The sequence below is a fragment of the Sciurus vulgaris genome, assembly GCF_902686455.1.
Source record: "Sciurus vulgaris genome assembly, chromosome: 10".
NCBI classification, from domain to species: Eukaryota; Metazoa; Chordata; class Mammalia; order Rodentia; family Sciuridae; genus Sciurus; species Sciurus vulgaris.
In genome coordinates this window covers 59,915,463-59,934,707 of record NC_136470.1, presented here as the reverse complement: position 1 = coordinate 59,934,707, position 19,245 = coordinate 59,915,463, and the positions used below count along the sequence as shown (strand labels likewise).

General features: G+C 38.8%; 1 protein-coding gene across 5 annotated transcripts in view; it reads left to right on the top strand.

Annotated features, from left to right (window-relative positions):
- Positions 1-19,245, top strand: part of LOC306638214 (uncharacterized protein) — a 68,958-nt gene that overhangs the window by 38,433 nt on the left and 11,280 nt on the right. For 2 of the 5 annotated variants that reach the window (XR_013757413.1, XR_013757414.1), the window contains exon 1: positions 9,851-9,980. The exons of 1 other annotated variant lie outside the window; for it this stretch is intronic. The gene's annotated coding sequence lies outside the window, so the exon portion shown is untranslated. Of the gene's footprint in view, positions 1-9,850; positions 9,981-19,245 lie in introns of those variants that run through there. 2 more of the 5 variants (XR_013757409.1, XR_013757410.1) reach the window with 2 other exon arrangements.

Sequence of the window (19,245 nt, the reverse complement as noted above, 5' to 3'; positions counted from 1 at the left end):
TCTGGTTTTGGTATGAGTGTGATACTGGCTTCATAGAAAGAATTTACAATGTTTCATCCTTTTCTAGTTTATGAAATAATCTGAGGAGTCTTGGTGTTAGTTCTTTAAAGGTCTGGTAGAATCCAGCTGAGAATCCATTTAGTTCTGGGTTTTTCTTTATTGGAGTTTTTTTTAGGACCAGGAATTTAATCCAGGTATGCTTTGCCACTGAGCCACATCCCCAGCCCTTCTTATTTTTTATTTTTGAGACAGGGTCTCCATAAATTGCTTAGGAACTCACTAAATTGCTGAGGCTGACCTTGAATTTGTGATAATCCTGTCTCAGGAATTACAGGCACGTGCCATCATGCCTGGCAGGAAGGTTTTTAAATCTCTATTTCTATCTCACTACAAGTTATTGATATGTTCAGATTTTCCATGTCATCTCAATTCAGTTTTGGCACATCATATTTTTCTAGAAATGTATCCATTTCTAATTTATTGGAGTATAAATTTTCAAAATAGTCCCTAATGATCCACTGAATTTCTATGATGTCTGTGGTGATTTCTCCTTTTTCATTGAAGATTTCACTAATCTGTATCTTCTCTTTGATTTCTTTTGGTCTGTGGACTAAGGGTTTATCAATCTTGTTTATCGCAATGCTCTTTTGAGTCCAAGAAGTTTTAAATTTCTCCCCTGATTTCTATCACCTGTTAATAATTCAAAAGTGTATTATTTAATTTTCATGTGTTTATATAGTTTATGTAGGGTTTCATTGCATTGATTTCTAATTTCATTCTATTATAGGATTTGTTTGATGTACAGGGATGCACCATTGTTTGGGGCATAAATATTTACTATCGTTATGTCTTCCTGATTTATGGTTCCCTTAAGCAGTATGAAATGTCCTTCTTTATCCCTTCTGACTAACTTTGGCTTGAAGTCCACTTTATCTGATATAAGGATGGAAACCCCCACTTTTTTACTGAGTCCATGTGCGTGGTAGGTTTTATCCCATCCATTCACCTTTAGTCTGTGGATGTCTTTTTCTATGAGATGAGTCTCTTGCAGGCAGCATATTGTTGGGTCTTTCTTTTTAATGCATTCTGCCAGTCTATGTCTTTTGATTGAGGAGTTTAGGCCATTAACGTTCAGGGTTATTATTGAAATATGATTCAGTAATGGCTTATTTTTGGTTTTTAAGTTGGCTTGGTTTCTCCTTTGAGTGGTTTTTCTCTAAGGTCGTTCCTCCCTTTGCTGACCTCCATTGTTGTTTTTCATTTCCTCCTCATAGAATATATTGTTGAGAACATTCTGTAGTGTAGGCTTCCTATTTGTAAATTCCTTTAACTTTTGTTTATCATGGAAGGATTTTATTTCATCTTCAAATCTGAAGGTTAGTTTTGCTGGGTATAGGATTCTTGGTTGGCAACCATGTTCTTTCAGAGCTTGAAATATGTTGGTCCAGGCCCTTCTAGCTTTTAGAGTCTGGGTTGAGAAGTCGGCTGCTATCCGTATTGGTCTCCCCGTATATGTAATCTGATGCTTTTCTCTCACAGCCTTCAAAATCCTATCTTTATTTTGAATGTTAGGCATTTTCATTATAATGTGGCTTGGTGTGGATCTGTTGTGATTTTGTGCATTTGGTGATCTGTAAGCCTCTTGTATTTGATTTTCCATTTCATTCTTCAGGTTTGGGAAATTTTCTGATATTATTTCATTGAATAGGTTGTGCATTCCTTTGGTTTGTTTCTCTGTGCCTTCCTCAACCCCAATAATTCTTAAATTTGGTCTTTTCATGATGTCCCATAGTTCTTGGAGATTCTGTTCATGATTTCTTACCATCTTCTCTGTTTGGGCGACTTTATTTTCAAGATTAAATATTTTGTCTTCATCGTGTGAGGTTCTGTCTTTCAAGTGGTCTAGTCTTTTGGTGATGCTTTCTATTGAGTTTTTTATTTGGTTTATTGTTTCCTTCATTTCAAGGATTTCTGTTTGTTTTTTTTTTTTTTTTTGAGAATCTCTATTTCTTTGTTGAAATGATCTTTTGCTTCCTGCAGGTGCTCTTTCAGCTTATTGGTATTATCATTCATTGCCTGCATTTGCTCTCTTGTCTCATCCTTTGCTTCGCGAATCATCTTTATCATGTATAATCTGAAGTCCTTTTCTGACATTTCTTCTAACATACTGTCATTGGATTCTATTAATATAGAATCTAGATTTGTTTGGATCATTTTCTTCCCTTGTTTTTTCATGTTGTTCATGTTTCTTCCCCTCTAGCAGCGCAGATCTGGGGTATTGCAGATTTCCCCCTATAGGCTTATAGTGGTCCTATAGGTTTCCAAAACCCTTTCTTTAAGGGGAGATCAATATTAGCAGTGCCCAATTCAGACACTATGCAATCCTAGACCAAATAGCCCTATGGGGACAATAACAAAATTGTCATAATAAACAGAATGAGTTAAAATATTATCTTCAATAAAACAAACAGATTTGCAATGAGATCTGCAGTTTCTAATGGAGGACAAAGGGGATGCAGAGGGATGTAGAATGTGGCTGTTAATGAGATAAGAAAAGAATATACAGAAGTTCTAGATAATAGAAAGGGTGAGAGTGTAATCAAAAGAAATTGGATGTTAGCATGCTAAAAAGGAAGAAAGAAATTCTGAGGGAATAGGTAAACAAAAGGAAAAGAGAGCAAGAAAAGTAAAGAAATAAAAACTAAATTTTTTTCAATAAGGAGAAAAAAGAAAATCTACAGTATAACAGTCAGATAGTAATGAAACCTCCCAGTCTTCAGTAGCCTGATGCATGAGAGGTACCTGACAATGAGCTTCAAGTCTCCAGCAGGCGTCTCAGGATGGGATTTGCCCCACCTAAAGATCGGAGCTACAGCTTCCAGGATTATCCAAGATGGCCACTCTGGCTTGGAAATGTGTTGGCAAATGGGGAGCTGCAGTTCAGGGTGTGGACGTGGTTAGCTGGAGGTCCTGGAGGCCAGATGCGGTTGGTCAGGCAGGGGTCCTGGAGGTTGGGTGTGTTTGGTGTGGTTGTGGGATCCAGGAGGCCGGGTGCAATCAGTTGGTCTAGGGTCCCAGTGATAGGGCGCAGTCAGTTGGTCTGGGGGTCTTGGCGGCAGGGAGCAGTCAGTTGATGTGAGGGCCCCAGAGACAGGGAGTGATCGGTCGGGCTGAGGGATCCTGGAGACGAGGCTCAGTCAGTCCAGCCAGGGGTCCTTCAGGGCCTGGCTGTTGAGTCAAAAAGGCGGCAGCTATGTGTAATCAAACCTGGAGGTACTGTGACAGAGAACTTCCAGGCAACAGCAGGCAGCTGGTGCTCCACTGGTGGTCAGCGATCAGTTTGCTGACTGTTGTTGGATTTCGGGAGGTGAACCTCGTGCGTTGGGTGATGGATAGGTGTGAGGCAGGCAATGGACCAGCCAGAGGCAGGTAAATGTTGGATGATAGGTGCCTGACAGTGAGCAATCTGCACTCAAAATGTGTCGATATGCTGGCAGACTGTAGGTCATCGCAGCAGACAAACTGGGTAAACAGCAGGGGATCAATAAGCAGCAAAACTGTCTCACCAAGAAACAGATATCCTTTGCTTGAAACCGGAGTTACGGAGCAACAAGGAACGCAGCCTCCCTCTAGTCCGCCATCTTGGATCCTCATTCTATTATAATAGGATAAGATGCAAGGAATTATATCAACTTTTTTTGTATTTGCTAAGAGTTGCTTTGTGGCCTAAAATATGGTTTATTTTGGAGGAGGTTCCATGAACTGTTGAGAATAAATTGTTTCTAGAAATTGTCAGATGAAATACCCAGTACCAAAAAAAAAAAAAAAAAAATTCAAAAAAAGAAACTATAATTAGGGTAGGAAGATACTGAAAAACATCATAGCATATGTGATTTTTGTCCCCCAAGAATTCTGAGATTAAATTCATGAAAAAAACATTTTTGGTGATTGTCAACACATATTAAAGATTAACGTCATTTCATGCACTAGTTTTGTAGTTAAAATTTAGGTCATTGCAAAACATGTGAGTTATACTCTAATAATAACTACATTGATTAGATTCTGTGTCAATTGCTTTACATATATTACAATTGTCTCACTTATTCTCCCCAACAAAGCTACTTCAAAGATGAGGAACAGAGAATTAAGGATTTTGTTCAGATTTTCTAAGTGGAAGGTGCAGGATTGGAAGTCATTAGTGCCTGAGCTAGATATACACCATGAATCTGCCATTGTGATCTTCCTTCACTCATCCTGCCTCCAGGGGGACCCCAGAGACAGGGCCAAATAAAATCTCCAGTCCAGAGCCCATTTCATTCTGAATGTTGCTTCCACCCCAAATCCTTGCTATTTTCTCACTATACTAAACACATCTAGAGAAAAAATTCATTGTTGCTGTTATTCTCAATAAGAGTCTCTTTTTGTCCCAGCAAATTACAAATGCCAGAGACTCTCTTCCTTTCCCTGATGCCACATGACCTCTCTAGGTCTCTAAATGTACCTCTTAGTAAAATGCATCAACTTGCCCAGGAGAGAATGAGAGGAAATAAAGCATTAAATGTTTTAAGAACTTCCAGCTCTAATGTTGCATAGGCCACATCTTGATGTCATAAAATTCCCAGACTTTGTTACCAGGAGGTTATAACATTCCCACCCCAGCCCTGCCCAAGCCCTTGGAGATGGTGTGTGAGGGGAACTCTTACAGTTCCTCTAGGGCCAAAATTAGTTTTTTTGTATCAATGAAGGAAACAGAGCATCAGAGGGAGGAAAGGAGGACAAAGAAGGGAATTTGGGCACTTCATTATTGATCCCAGCTCCAGCAACTAACATTCTTTTCCTTTCTTCCTTCCTTTCTTCTTTTTCTCTTTTCTTCCCTCCATCCCTCCCTCCCTCTCTCTTTCTTCCTTGCATGGTTCTAGAATCCAAGGAACCCAGTCTTGAACTCACTGGGCAAGTGCCCTACTACTAAATTACACTTACTTCAACTCTCCAGATTCTCAGTTGCTCATGTGTAAAATGAGGGTTTAATGATACTTAACCTCACATAATATATGCTCAACTCTTAGCAGATTGTCTGGCCTATAGTAAATGATCAACAAATGACAGCTATTACTACCTTTCAGGGTCTGGGCCTTCTCCCTGAAAGGGTTTCTAAGAATAAAAATAATCTCAGCTGATATTCAATGAGCACTGACTGTACCAGGCTCTTCCAATGCATATACTTCACTAATCCTCAAAAAAACACAATCTGGTACATATATTATCATTTCTGTTTTACAAGTGATAAAATCGGTACCCCCATAGAGCTTACCCAAGAACAACCATTTGGCAAGTAGAAAAGATGAGATTCAAGCTCAGAAAGTTCAGCTTCGAAATGCAGCTTTTACCTTCTCACCATCCTTGCTCTGCTTTAACCTGTTCTGGAACACCTGTGCCCTTTGTTGATTCCCATTGAGCACCAATCCCGTTGCTGAACTAATGGCAATGACTGTAGAAAACATCAGACGACTTAATGGTTATCTGGTGTGATAATTGGTAGATTAATTGATCATTTGCAATGGTCTTAGAGTTCAGTTTAACCAACATTTGAGAAGTACTTATTATTGGCATCAGATCTGCTATTTCGCTGCAGCCACTATTCTCCCTCCCCCACACCACTTTACAACCCAGATTGTTAGCCCGGATCCTCCTCAGCAGCCATTGGTCCATGGTTAATAGCCTGAGAATTTGAGTACTTAAGAATGGCTCTACCGCCATTTTCTCTCCCCCTCCCCCTCCTCCCCCCCTCCTCCTCTCTCCTTTCTTCTCTCTCCTCTCTCTCCTCTCACTCTCTTCTCTCTCCTCCCCCTCCCCCTCTCTCCCCCTCCCTCCCCCTCCCTCTCTCCTCCTCTCTCTCACTCACTCTCTCGCTAGCTCTCATTTTCTCTCTCTCTCTCTCATCTTGCGGGCAGACACTCTGCCTGTCTGCTTAATAGAATCTCTTGCATGAGTTCCCACATTTGGAATGGTTTCTGGGTGCTTTCACCTATTATATGCCAGTCATTTTGCCCATGATTGTGGCAGAAGGCAAGATTAACAAGGAAGGGGTCATGTGACGAGTTCATGCACAGCCATGTTCTCAGGGTAATAAGGATACCTAATTCTGCCCCAGGAGGGAGACCAGTAGTTAGTCCCTACTTAGGTTATTCCTCTTCTGATGACTGGATAGATGGAGAACATGCAAGATAATTGGGCACCAAGCAACCCCTATGAAAGCTGGGCAGGTGGAAAGCACTGTGCAAGGATGGGCTGAAGTTACCCCTGGGAACTGTTGAGGGCAGGGCAGGTCTGCCAGGCCCAATGTGGGCATAACAACCCTGAAAGGACTTTAAGTCCCCTAAAGCAAAAGGATTTTATAGTTTATTCATTTTTCTTTTATTCAACAAATACTTATTGAATCCTTCCTTTGGGCCAGCTGGGCATCGTGCTATGTGCTAGGGATACAACGATAGAAAAAAAAAATAGTCCCATCTCCACTGAATTTTACTCTAGTGAGTAAGATAAATATTAATCAAATATTATGTAAGCATGAATGCCAAGATTCAATAACAATTTGAAACCAGGGACAGCTTCCTTATTCATTCAGGAGGCAAAAGGCATAAGTTTAGGGATAGTTAATATTTATGCACCAGTCTCTGTCATAGGTGTCCCATGTACAAGGACATATAATTTGGGATTGCTACATTTCAGGGATTTTTCCCTTTTCCCAATCATGTCATGCTTAGCAGATGTGTTTTTCTCAGCGGGATAAATGGATGAAATTGCCTGTAGCCAGAGACAGCTTCTTCACTCTGTAGGTACTCCAGAAACTGAGAATAAATGAGAGAAATCAATACTCTGCCATACCTGTAACCCAACTGGGGCTCACTAGTTAAAAATCTCTTAAGGTGTTCTATCATCTACTGGGGATTGGGGAGGAAGATATACAGATGGGTTATTATGGACAAGAAAGTTCTATAATAGGTATTCCAACACAATGCGGCGAGGACTCAAAGGAGGGAGAAGAAACCATCCCTAACTGGGAGGTGTCAAGAATGTCTTCCTGGGGCTGTGGGTATAGTTCGGTGGTGAGGTACTTGCCTACCATGTGAGAGGCCCTGGGATCCATTACCAGCTCTGCCTCCTACCCCCAATAAATAAGGTCTTTCTGGAAGAGAGTACATTGAAGCTGGATTGTGGTAGGGAGTTTTTGTCAGGCACAGAAGGGTCAAAATCATTCCAGGGAGAGGGATCTGCATGCACAAAGATGTGGAGTTATAAAAGTCGACATATATACTGAAGCAGCTTTTACATTCTGTAATTGAAGCACTTGAGGAAGGCAGATGTTGACAATAAGGGATAGACAGAATCCATATTTCAAAGTTTTTTTTACATATGTTTATAAAGGACTCTATCTTCTCTTTCCTAAAGTCTCACCCATTTATTATTCTTTCAACCAATACTTAAACAGTGATTAGTAAGTGCTAAACACTATTCTTAGAGCTAATATTAAAATAAATACCATGAGAATCATTAGCTCACTACTCTGTTATTATAGTATCAAGCAAACCATAAGATGAGGCTTGGAGAAAGCATTACTTCCCTAAGATAATACTGACTGCTGTCGGAAGTCACAGTTCTGGAGCTTAGATTTTCTGACTTCTAGTCCTTTATTGATTCATATGGTAGCTGGAGAAATGCGCTGCTCAAATCCCCTTCAAGAGAAACTGCTGTGAGGAACGTAGTCCATGATAGCCTCCGACTGCTGGCCTTGAGGTCCACCCTGGCCATCATACGGAAATCAGTCCCTGTCCCCAGACGGTGAGCCTGGAAAGCGTAATAGCAGGGTATTAACCCAGGAGTGGGAAAGTGGAATCAGCATTAGGAACTGCTCACCCATTTCACTAATAAAAAAACAAACGAGAGAAGTCATCTCCTACCCCATCAACTACTGAAAAAACTCTTCATAAAGGATTTCATGCACACATTTCAATATCACCATCTAAAAGACAGCATTAGGCCAGGGTGCAACTCAATGATACAGCTCTTGTCTCACATGTATGAGGCTCTGAGTTAAATCTCCAGAACCACACATTCACACACACACACACACACACACACAAATAAATAATTTTAAAAGTCATCATCATGCTTAATGAAAACACTCTGGGAAAATTCCCATTAATGTCAATAAAAAGCCAGAAATGTCCATACTCATTTCTTTTTAAAATAGAATTCTGAGATAATTGCCAATGCAATTTGAAAGAAGTGAAATATGTATATTTGAAAAAAGAAAATAAAATTAACATTATTTGCAAATCTTACACTTGCTTACATGGAATACATAAGAATCAACTAAAACTCTAACAAACAATAGGATAATTCATAACTAGCTGACTGCAATAATAAATGGTAATCAACAGCTTTCATTGAGTACAAACACTAACCAACTGGAAGATATAATAGAAGAAAAGATTGCATTTGCAGTAGCAAAAAATTAATTTCTAGAAATAAATCTAACAAGAGATGCAGACTATCTATACAAAAAAATGGAAAATACATACTTTTAAAAGGAAGTTTCAAGTGTCATTTCTTTCTAATTTAAATAACAAACTAAATTCTAACCAATAAATTTTTAAGTAAGAATATTGTTTATCTGTTCCTTTGTTTTTGGAAATGGAAAGATTGGTTCATGGAAAATAAGAAAAAAGAGTCAAGAAAATTCTAGGAAAAGAAAAGCCAAACTAACACGACTACTACATCTTAAAATAAAGAACTATAGTAATTATTGCACAAATTGTCAGCTAGACAAATGGAAGAGCAGATGAAGTCTGTATGCAGACTCAAATAGGTATCAGATGTTAGTACATAGAATGTAATGACAAATCAGTGGGTCAGTCTTGTATTATTTAACCATTGGTATTGGAACAATTGGATAGTCATCTGGAACATACAAATTTATTTTTGGATATTTACCTCATTACTAATACAAAATTCCAGATGTTTCAAGGATTTAAATTAAAAAAATATATAAGTATTCTAGGGGGAAATATATATATATATGTAACACAGGTGATGTGTATGCCTGTGTTAGGAAGAACTTTCTAAGGTTTATCCAAAACTAAGAAATCATAAATGAAAAGAAAGATAAATTTGACCACATGTAATTAAAATAAAATTTTCATGACATTAGAATACCATAAACAAAGATAATCCCACAAATGATAAAACAGGAAAAATATTTGTTTGCAATACATGACATAGCCCAAAGGGTACTTGTCTCAGTTATGCAAGTAAACATGTAGGAAAAAAACAACAACAATGCAATCAATACAATGCTTTTGTGTGCAATGAATATCTGTAAACTGGTAAAGATGGTCACTTCCAAGAAGTGAAGCTAGGAAACAAGATGAAAGACAGAGGTGTTAAAGCTGAATTTTTAATCTATAAATTTTTAGTTTTTAGTTTTAATTTTTGTGGTACTGGGGATTAAATCTAGGGGTATGCTGCTGCTGAGCTACAAGGCAGGTCTCACAAAATTGCTGAGGCTGGCCTTAAACTTGCAATCCTCCTGCCTCAAACTCCTAGGTAGCTGGGATTACAGGTGTGTGCCATCATGCCTGACCCACTTGAATTTTTTAATGTAGTGAATTATATATAATAGTCACTACAACATTAAGCATACCACTCAGTTTAGCTCTCCTTGCTTTGTACCAAGACTTTCTCAGTGAAGGAAGTAATATGTCTATTTATAGCTCCTGAAGCTCCTTTTTTGCAAATTGGTAACAGTTCAGTGTAGTGGCGAAGGCTGTGTCTCAGGCTGGGAAAATTTGCCTGTACTTACCAGGACTCTGGTGACTCTGTGTTCCTTATGCTAGGGATGAAAATCCTGAAAGTAATCAGAGGAATGCGTGAGTAGGAATTGTGGCGTGGACATAGCTGGTAGTCCTTGGGGCAAGAAGGTAATACTTGCTAGCAACTTTCACTTCTTTTACTAAAGTGCTTATCTTGAATGGAGAAAGGCATTCTGAATATCTACTTTGTATTCTGCAGAAGTAAAAAACTTGCCAGAAATCTAACCAGAGCATGGAGCTCTCTCTACAGAAGCAAACCAACTAAGAAAGTACAGCAATAATTTAATGTTTGTAAAGACTGGACTGAAATAACTGCAGTATATCAAAAGCAAATAACTGCTGAGGAAATTGGCATATTTTAATTTGGTTCAGACTATATTTTACATGTTCTGGGTGTACTGCAATGTATGAGTTTGTATGTAGAGCTTAAATGTATAATTAATATAGCTTTGAAGCTAGTTCTATCCACATGATTAAAATTTATCATGGTATTAGCTTTCAAACAGAGTTTTTAACAAGTTATAGTCAATGCAATAAATTAGGTCTTTTCTGATGAGCTCTGAATAAAGAACCATAATTTATCTCAATGATATTTTCTTAAGGGCATTTTAATTGCTATGGCAGGTGAAAAGCACCATCCACTATCTTGGCCAAATGTTTCTGTTAATGAAATCATTTTACCCAGCACTGTTGATTTAAAGAATATTCTGTTTTATTGAACATGAACCAGAAGTCTTTATCTTATACATGTGATTCAGTCTCCCTTTGAACACCAGACAAATCGACTTTGTCAGGCATTTATTCATAAAGAAGACAAGGGATCATTTACCATTTGTGAAAGGAATGACGGCCTATTCCTCCCAAGTGGAAATCAAAGGGGAGAAACTCCCAATTTCCTTTTCAGGGGTCTAAAAGTAAAGATCCAGGAATTGATTGCTACCAGATAAATTACAAGTATAGCATTTCTTTTGCTTTCCAAATGTTTTTATTTTTCTCTGATCATATAAATAATATACACTTTTAGAAATTTAAATTATAGACATGCACAATTAAAAAAAAAGAACTCCACTAATCCTTTCTCTAAGATAACTACTATTAACAATGTGGCATATATTCTTCCAGAAATTTGCTACATGAAACTGTAGGTCTGATGCTAAAATGTCTGAATTCTTCCTCCTCTGCCTGCGGCATTTTATCAAAAAATATGCCCCCCTCTCCCATTTAGTCACTTTTCTGGAATGAAATGTTATGCAAATGTAGACAAAAGTCCCAGTTCCTGGGCCTAAGGACAGATTTTGTGCCAATGCATCTGTGTCTAAGAGTAGATCTTAGATTTGTACCCGTGCCCAAGTAAGGACTGGGTGCCAGCTGGTTCAAAAGCTGGTTCAAAGCTCAGACCACCACCACATGGGGTGAGGCTGCTTCTGGTGACTCTACTTCCTGCACCCCAGATAGGAGTGTCTGGTTGAGTACAGAACTGAAGGGCAGCGTCTTTATCACACTTCTTTACGTTTGGTTCAGTGGATTAAGCAAGGTCTCTTACTTCAATTTCGCCCCTGTCAAGATGATTACCAAGCTTATTCCATCTTGGGGTGTGTGTTCCCAGCTTCTCATGGATGATTTTTATGGCTTAGTATTTGACCACTAATTCAGCAGACACTAGTGAGAGGCTTTAAAAAAAAAGTCTTAGAAAACGATCTTTATTCAATGTGATAGGTCATTTGGAGTAAATACCCACCATGTATAGAGGGACTGAAATTAAGTGTGCAATGCTGCAATTTAGTGTGTGATTTAATTTTAAAATATCAAATAGATTTACTAAAGCCTAATAAAAAATCCCATGGATGTTAAAATAGTAATTCTGAGAAACTCTCAGTTGGGATGCATCAGAAACTGTTAAATATCTTATTGAATTTTATTAACTTGCCCATCTTCTTTAACATACCGTATTCAGAGTGGGGAAGAAGAAAGCATGCACAGTTAGGGAGGTCAAATCTCTACTTCTAAGTAGTTTTTCAGAATTTTCTGTGATGTTTCTTCTGCAGACAGAATTGGTATAGAAAGTTTAAAAATTCCCTATATTCATTTGGAAACATCTCCTGTGTCTTAAATAACGTGATATTTGATTATACTCATATATAGAGACACATTTCCTATATTTACTACCATTTATTAGAGACTTAGCTTGTAGTAGACACTTTCCTAAACATTTGTACTGTAATCCTTAAGAACTTCTCAATCTTATCAGTATTTACCAAGTAATGGTGAATCTAATTGCATCTTATTTTCATATAGAAAAAAGCAAAAAAATGTCACTCAGTTTTTCAAACAGCTTGGAGACAGGAAGATGACATCACTCTAATGAATTCTGGAAAAATCTCTATTCAGAACTAACTTGCTAGGAAGCTTTTAGAGGTAGAGTCAACTTGTGACTAAACCACCTATTGTTTAAATATTTTTCTCATGAGACTCATGAGAAAACCAGGGTGACTTGCTCATTTATTCATTCATCATTCCCATTACCGTTCACTAAAAACAAGCTATAACCATGATTCTTGATTGGACCCTGTGATCAAAAGCAGTCTAGTGGGGCTGGAGTTGTGGCTCAGTGATAGAGCACTTGCCTGGCATATGTGAGACCCTGGGTTAGATCCTCAGCACCACATATAAATAATTAAATAGAAGATCTATTGACAACTAAAAAAAAAAAAGGCAGTCTAGTGCTCCAAAATTTTGAGTTGTTTCTTTCAGTAGGAGAGGGAGTGGAATATGCATTGAATCTATTGTCATGGGACTAAGCACTGATTTAACTTTGGATAGAATCCATTAATTCATTATTAATATTTGAGTCCCACTATGCATCAAGCATAGGAAAACAGCAAAGTCTAGTGGAAGAAACATTTGAAAAGGAAGCAAGCCAGGTGGTGGCATACACCTATAATCCCAGTGGCTCAGGAGGCTGAAGCAAGAGGATTGCAAGTTCAAAGCCAGCCTCAGCTACTTAGTGAGGCCCTAAGTAACTTAGTGAGACCCTGTCTCAAAATAAAAAATAAAAAGAACTGGGGATATAGCTCTGTGGTTAAGTGCCCCTGGGTTCAATTCCTGGTACAAAAAACAAAGAACAAAAACTGCCGAACTATGATAACAAACAGGGTGAATTGATAGAAGACAAGAGGGTGGGTCCTAATTAGAAGATTTCTATGAGGTGATATCATAGAAGAATGGCAAGATTAAATGATAAGAAGGAGCATGACAGAACTGAATACGAATTGCTATAACTGGGGAAAAAACACAGTGACCAGGGCCGGCAGGGCACATGGCCATGGCAGGGATCTGAAATTCTATTTGAAGGGCAATGAGAAACCATCAAGGAGTATTAAGCAATGGAAGTGAGATTATGCATTTTTCTTTTTCTTTTTTTTTTTTTTTTCCTATTTGTTCTTTTTAGGAATACATGACATAATATACATACGTTGCATATAACATTCTGACTAGGATCTCATTCTTGTGGTGGTATGACATCATTAATTTTTAGAAGAACACCTCCTGTTGAGAGGAGAATGCACCAGAAGGGAGGAAGTGGAATAAGTGTGAGAGTCTCTTTGCAGTGGTCTAGCTAGGTTAGAGCAGCCCAGACTAAAGTACCTTGGGGAACAACATACTAAGACTTGCTAGCATGTCAACCTGGGAAACTGGGAGGTTAACAAGGATGACAACCAGGTATCTGGCTTTGAAATCGAATGCATGACGGGACCAATGCTTTTACCAACATGCAGAAAACTGGACAAGGATCAGGGTTGATTGACTTCTTTAGAAGTCTTACACAGGAAAATAATGATATTGTCTCCTTCCCCTAAATGTGACAGGTGTGTATGCACACACACACACACACACACACGCGCACACACACACAACCCCACTAAGTTATAACAATGTAAAAATATCTAACCAAGACCTAAACTTGATAACTACTTATATGGTCTTACTACAAAATATTAAATATTAAATTATTTCCTTAAAAAGCTGGGAAGGGAAGGGTTTCCCTTATTTTGTTGGTGCTTTATGTACAAATATGATCTTCTCGTTCACTTACCATGCCCTAGGAATAATCAAGAGTTTTGTTTTCACATCCTGTATTTGAGAAGCATGTAAAACTTTCAAGAACTGTCCGGTAGAAGGGTGGATGTACAACCCTGAGGGCTCAGAGGGTACGATAGGTATAAAAATTTGGGAGATGTGAGCAAATGGAGATGATGTTAAAAGCTTCATAAGTAGATGAGAAAAATTTTTAAAGATTTTAAAAAATTAAAAAACAAACAAACAAATAAACAAACAAGTAGACGAGATCACCCAAAGAAGATGGATGAAGAGTCAGGTGAATTTCCAACATTTGTATGGGAAGCTGACAAGAGAGAGTGGAAAGGGGTGGCCAGAATAAGGGAAGGTGATGTCACAAAGCTAGGAGGAGAAGGTCATTCAAGAATGAGATGGTGGGCCAAGGAAGATGACATCCAAGGTCTGGATGTCACTATGGATAAGAGCACACAGAAGTTTCAGGTTATTCAGGGATTGAGGTTGATTGGAAGTTAATGACAGATGAAGAAATAGAAATTCTATATGTAAAATTTTTTGTAAACTATTTGGTTGTAAAGAATAAAAGAATTGGGGAAATAATTGAAGAAGACTATTGGGTCATGGTGTGTTTTACTTGGTTTTGACCTTTTGAATAGATAATAATGGGACATTTTTGCATAAGGGAAGTGACTCAATGGGGAGGAAAGATGGGTTGGTGCAGGAGAAGACACAACTTAAGAAGCAACATTCTTGAGGGGGAAAAAAAAAGATTCAGCACAGGGAAGTCAAAGTAGATGAGGGAATTGCTGATGACAATAAAGTATAGAAGTATCTTAAAACATTCACTTTTGTGCTGCTCCCCCTAGCCAATATCCTGTTATGAAAGCTTTTTCTTGATTGAAACATTCATGTGGCCTTCAGAAACAAAAAAATTATAACCTGAATAAAATACTGTGTAAGATAAAATGTCAAAGGGGAAGATCTAAAGAAGGATATAGAATTATCCCAGAAAGAAGCATTTGGAAAGCAGATGATGAGCCTGAGCTGCTCCTGTAGGACCCCCCAAAAGGAAGACCCTTACTCGAGTCTCAGGATGGTGTGCTCCAGGAAGCACGAGAGACCAGCTTGATGCAAAAGCACGAGGCACTTTAATAACGGAGCTCCGGGCCAACACGTATCTCACGCAGGAGATAGAGGAGTTGACCACGAGGCTCAGAAATCAGGGGTTTATATAGGAAAAGTTAGGGAGTTTGGCGCGGGTACACATGATTGGCTGATTCAAACATAAGCGGGCACATGACTACATTGATTACATCAGCAAGTAGTACGTGCAAATTGACATTCCAGCAATGTGGTAGGACAGTTTATTTTGGTTAGCAGGGGTCAAGTTAACCTTAAAGAAAAGGGAAGAAGGGGGAAAGTGGGTGACACCAGATGGTCCACGGCCTTGTGGAGATTGTTTATCCTCCATGGCCAGTTAGTTTTTGATGATTTAGCAGTCTTATTTTAGGCTTGTTTAGGTATGTTCAGGCCTCAGGCCTGTCCCTCTTTGTTTCTTTTTCTAAGTTCATTTGCTAGACTACAGATTCTGTGCTTTAATTATGGGCACTTAAATTTTAACTCCTTCACTCCTTTTTCCTGGGGATTCTAGGAAAGGAAGGAAGTCTGAGAGGAGGTCTGAAGGTGAGGAGAGAAGACCTCAGAGAACCACGTGGAGGAGGGTAGGCTAGAATTAGGAGACTGCTCAGCATCCTCTGAGGTTGTGAAATCCTAGATGATAGTTAATAATAATAGCTCACACCTGCTAAACTCTTGCTGTGTGACAGGCATTGTTCTGAGTGCTTTACTAAAATAAGATTAACACGTGGTCTGATCCGAAGTTTTAATCCTCAAAACATCTGAGACAGAAAGGATTCTCTCTCTATATTTTATTATTATTATTTTGGTACTAGGGATTGCACACAAGGGTACTTTACCATTAAGCCATATCCCCAGTTCTTTTTATTTTAAGACAGGCTCTCACTAAATTGTTGATGCTGACCTTGAACTTGAGATCTACTAAGTGGAAACAGAGAATCTAGTTCGGGCAGTCTGGCTCCAAAGTCACTGAGATGACAGGTCTGTGCCACTGTGCCCTGCTATTTTATTTTATTAATTGCTGTTTTATTTTTAACTGGCACATTGTTGTGCATTCTTATGGGGTAACGTGATATTTCAATCTACATGCATTGTGTAAAGATCAGATGGGGGTAAATAATATTCACCACCTCAAGATTTTTTTGTGGCGGGAACATTCAAAACCCTCTCTTCTAGCTTTTTTGAAATATACATACAATATTATTAATATAGTCACCCTACTGTGTGCTAGAACAGCAGGACTTATTCCTCCCATTTAAAGGTAACTTTGACCAGCCTCTCCCACCCACTCCTCTCCTTTTCTCAGCCTATGTCTCCATTTAATAGACAGGAAACTGAGGTAACTTTCCCAAAGTCACACAGCTACTAATTGGGGACAGAGGATCCAGTTCAGGCAGTCTGGCTCCAGAGTCTCATTCTAATCACTCTGACTCAATAGACTATCAATAGTAAGGCTCAATAGACTATCATCACGAGGTTGGCAAGTTGGTTCTGACTGTTGGCTGGCAGCTCATTTGGAGCAGTTCAACCCTGTGCCTCAAGTCCTGCCCACGTGGCCTCCTGGGACGCTGTGCTTTGTCCCAGCATGGTGGATTAGTTCCAGGAGTCATTGTTCCAAGAGGCCTGAGTGAGAGCAACAAGGCTTCTTGTGACCTAGACTTACAGGTTGCCTTAGTCAGCTATTTCACTGCTGTGACTAACTGATCAGACCAGCATAATCATAGAGGAGAAAAGGCTTATTTGAAGGCTTACAGTTTCAGAGGTCTTAATCCACAGGGGCTTGAGGTGAGGCTGAACATCATGGTGGAAGAACATGGCAGAGGGAAGCAGCTTGCATCATCAGGAAGCAGAGGGAGAGCGAGTCTCCACTCTCCGTATACAAAATATGCACCCTAAAGTCACACTCAAATTCCAGTCTCCTCCAGCCACACCCTACCACTTCAATTACCACTCTACCACTTCCATTAATCCCATCAGGAGTTAATTCACTCATTGGGTTAAGACTCTCACAACCTAATCATTTCTCCTCTGAACCTTCCTGCATCGTCTCACACGTGAACTTTTGAGGGACACCTCACATCCAAACCATAACACAAGTTCTCTTCTGCCAGTGAATTGGTTTTCAAGTCACTAAAGCCCGTTCATATCTAAGGAGAGTGGAACTAGACTCCATCTCTCAAAGAGACAAGTAGCAAAGACTCTGTGGCTGACTTTATTGTACCTGAGTCAGCTTTGGGAATTTTGTCTTTGTGATTTTTTTTTCTCATTCTAAATAAATAATTTCCTTTACATCTGATTTTGCATATGCAGTTTTGTATTCTTTCTCTTTTAGAGTTCTGAAATTGCATAAGGTTGAAACCCCTAAAATTCTGGATCCAGCTCTAATGGGGAATTTTGATGCCATCTCACAACATAGGGGTAGACAGCTTTGAGTCTCTGTGGCTTAAATTTGGAGAATTATTATTTTTTTTTTAACTTTAGAGTAGAATTTATTTCGGTGTCTCTGGGATCATCTAGGAAGTAGTTTTGTATTTATATGCACCCATCTGGAAGGCCTGTGGAGCATGTCATTACTTATGAGAATGAATTCTAATTTTCTATAAAGGCAAGTCCATCAGTGTCATAGAAGGCAGACTTTGCATATTTAGATGTGTTCTTCTACTAATTTTTATTTGGTGCAGAGAGAGAGAGAGAGAGAGGGAACTAGAGAACATATTTGAGAAAAACAGATATATGGTGTGGTTTGCTTTTCCAACTAGAGTTGCATCTATGGAATCTACCAAGACAAAGCCAAAATATTTGGATTTTGAAATTTTTTCAGTACTAAATGAGAAGAAGAAACCAGAAAAAAAATCTCTGAAATCAGGAGAACTGTTTCTCGTTCCACGAATGAGAAATACATTATGTTCAGGAGACAACAGAGAATAGAATAAAAATGACCCACATACTTTCCAGAAGCATTCTAGGTAAGTTATGAGGTCTGAAATCAAGTACTTATAAGATATGAAGGAGTCATTCACTAATGGCATTATATCCGAATTCCAAAACTGTAGGACTGACCCATCATGGTGGTATGAAAGAAATCTGACAAACTGTAATGTCATGGACTATTTTTTTCTGAGTATGTGCACTAAAATAGAGTAGGACCTGTCCTTCAGATTCAAGACACCTTGAACTGTCCTCCAGGAAGACATCGGAGGTCACTTTAGGAGTGAAAATGATTAAGTAACTATGGCTGAAGAGGATCAAGAAAGAAATAGAATACTGGTCTGTGTGTGAGAAGTTGGTGAAGTATCCATTTGACAAACAGCCCAAAGGTATTTCCAGGGCTTCTGCCAGTTTTCAGTGTTTAATGGAGAAAGTAACTGGGGAATATAAATTACCTACAGGCATTTATCTATTTAGATGGCATAATCATTTTTGGCAGTATACCGGGAAAGCCTGCGTGAAGACTTCAAGTTTGGAAGGGCAGAGTTGATGATGTCCCTTGCTGAGTACTAATGTCAGCAAGCCATGAATTATGATGGGCTAGCAAAGGCGCAGCATGAACTGGACACTGTTCCTGAAAAAAAATCCCATGCTAACCCAAGTGACATTAATTAAAACCTTTCTTTGAGGTCCATGATAAACAGAGGAGATACTAAAGGATATTGTCTCATTGTGAAGCCATTAACAACTTGACATATTACTCTGTCAAGAAGAAAGGTCACGGGATATCCAGCTTGTAGTCACGTGACTACTTCAATTTTCAGGGATTGTTGGTTGAAAGCTTGTGAGCAGATAGCCAGGGAAACCTAACTTGGCCTTCACAAACCCTGCTATGCCTTATTATTTATATGAATGTCAAAATCAAGGTCAGGAACTCTTCTGCCAAAAGCAGGGAAACATAGCCAGTGTATTCACCAGCTATTTTCTGTTGGATTGCAACTTCAAGCACTACACATATCTTAGTGTTTTCTAACCCTAAAATGCACCATTATGGACTAATTTCAGGGGCATACGAAGTGGGTGGCTTTGATTAACAGTACACTTGTATTTATGCTTCCAATCTATATAAACATCATGGTAAATGGTTGACTTAGCTTACATTCCAGTGTTTATTATTAATTAGGGTTAAGCATCAAGATATGTGGAGGCACATCTCCAAAGCCCTTTTAAATAG